At 26.6% G+C, this 2,440-nt stretch overlaps 1 long non-coding RNA gene across 2 annotated transcripts; it reads left to right on the top strand.

Moving 5' to 3' along the window:
- The first annotated feature begins 494 nt into the window (after positions 1-494).
- On the top strand, positions 495-1,982 carry LOC142242710 (uncharacterized). Of its 2 annotated transcripts, XR_012724166.1 has the most exons (6): positions 495-625; positions 749-810; positions 982-1,045; positions 1,442-1,507; positions 1,637-1,712; positions 1,807-1,982. It is a non-coding gene; the product is annotated as an uncharacterized LOC142242710 (long non-coding RNA). The 2 variants fall into 2 exon arrangements; XR_012724165.1 differs by lacking the exon at positions 495-625 and having other exon boundaries at positions 735-810.
- The last annotated feature ends 458 nt before the right edge of the window (positions 1,983-2,440 follow it).

Genomic DNA, 2,440 nt, shown 5'->3' on the forward strand with positions numbered 1-2,440 from the left:
GCTCATAAACTGGTGTGCCTTTACGAATATTATTCTTAGAGTAAATTGTCAGCAGATGCGATGAACTAATGCATAGTACAGAAATCTTTATCGGAATAGTGGAATGTGATTAATGTAAAGATGATGTTACTTGAGTTTTGTTGTGTATACATGAGCGTGGGGTTGTTTTTATTTTGTTCATTTAGTGGCTTGTGCGTGTGTTTGTTATTCGTTGATGGTTTTTGGCTGGATGAGGTGTTGTTTTCAATAAAGGCACATGTGTTTTTGTTGTTGTAGGAATGTTTTGGCTTTGCTTGGTTTTGTTTGGCATGCTTCAGTTGTATAGTTGGCGTTGGCGTGGGCTGTTGCATCTTTTAAGTAGGTATGTAACAAGGGAATATAAAGGCATGGAATATTTTGGATTTTTGAGTCATATATTGGTGTTTGTTTATTAAACCTTTTAAATGAAAGTTATTAATATTTTGTCGGTAGTTTAGAAAAAAGTTATTAAGAATATTTAGTAAAATATGTTGAAATTGAAAGTGTATTGAAATTTTCATTATTCAATGTAAAAAATTAATATTCAATTCCAGATGAATTTGGAAATTTTTTGTAATATCTCAGCGTATAGTTTATTCATAAATTGGTAAGTATTTTTTTAATATGGCTTTCTTTTGAAAAGAATATTTTTTATGTATATTATTATTTGTTAATTATTATTTTTTTTTTTTTTTGGAAACCAGTTTAATGTTTTTCTTTGTTGTAAAAGCGATATTTAATTTCAGAGCAACTCCAGACGGATTAAAACAAATTTAAAAAGGTAGAGAATTGGTAAGTTTTCTTTTAAAAATTGGCTTTCATTCAACTAGAATATTTACGTTTTTATGACCTTTTTATCATCAAAATTACAGGTTTTTAATACCTTATTTTAGTATTTCTTTAATTAATTTTTTTGGAAACTAATGTAATATTTTTAATGTAAAAATAAATATTTAATTTCAGAATAACCCCTTAAAATTTTGACAAATTTTTAGTACTCCTTTGCCTGTAATTTAATAGTGAATTGGTAAGTTTTCTTTAACTTTCTTTTAACCCTGGACAGCCATCCTTATTTTTTGTACATTAACGTCATCCTTCGTCATTTTGACTACGGCTGATTTCAAGACGATATAATTTTCATCGTGAGCGAAAAAGTGAACCAAACTTGAATTTATTTTCTTATTCAATTTGGTTTTAAGTAGTATAAAACAAAAATTCATAAAACGGTCGAATTAGTATAACTTAAATTTACCATTTCCCAATAGACTAAAATGCATTTTAAATCGAAAATGAAATTACGTGTCGTCATTTTGCTGACTGTCTAGGAATATCAAGAATATTTGGTTTTTTATGCATATTATTATTTTTTTCATTAGATTTTTTGAAAAGTTATTTAATAATTTTATTTAATATTTAATTTCAGAGTAACCCAAATAAATTTGGACAACTTTTTATATTTCCACTCAGCGTACAATTTAATAGAGAATTGGTAAGTTTTATATTAAAACTTTGGCTTTCTTTCAACTAGAATATTTATTTTATTATATCTTTCACATCGATAACAACACAGTTTTATGAGTTTATTTAGAATACTTCATTATTTCTCTAATTGTTTCAGGTACAAATTTTATGAGATACGTTTTCCAAAGAAAAGTTGAATTCCTTACACCATTTGATAAAATGCCCCAAATATGGTAAGTTACAAGCAAAAATGAAGAATTAAAAATTATATTTCATTACATGGTATTAATTTTTAACAATTTTCATTATTGTTTCCATTTTTTCCAGCAAGATATGTGAAAAAATTACCTACGATGAATAAAAAAAAGGATAAGTCAAAATGTCCAAACAGCGGGTTCAAATGAACTACTCTCTTTTCCATGTGGTCATAATTTTTATTCACAAAAAACATTGTATTAAGAACTTTCATCATAAGTTTTTATAATAAAGTACTTTTGCTTAAAGATAGTTTAATTTTAATGTATGAAAATTCTCATAATAGTAAAACGGTTTGTTGTTCCTTTAATTATTTAATTTCTCTATACTGTGGAATGATTGATTTAAAAATAGTCTAGTCGTCGACATTTTAAAGAGACTGTTAACAAATTTTTATTATCGGGTTTCCCACAAAATAAGCAAGTAAACCAAAATAATACTGACTTTTTAACTTGGTAGGTGTATATAAATCTTATGGTGTTGTAAAAATGAACTAAACTACAATGTTATAGATGAACTAAAATTTAAGAAAATTATAAACTAGACAAGTTGAAAAAAATCTTAAGGGCTAAATCATGGTCAATATTACTACAGTTTAGTTCATTTTGCAATGGAAAAGGGTTCACTGTTTTTTCAGTGTAGGTACACATAATTCCTAGAATAAACAAGTATATACGGCCGTAAGTTCGGCCAGGCCGAATCTTAT

This window comes from Haematobia irritans, chromosome 1 (genome assembly GCF_050003625.1).
Source record: "Haematobia irritans isolate KBUSLIRL chromosome 1, ASM5000362v1, whole genome shotgun sequence".
NCBI lineage: Eukaryota > Metazoa > Arthropoda > Insecta > Diptera > Muscidae > Haematobia > Haematobia irritans.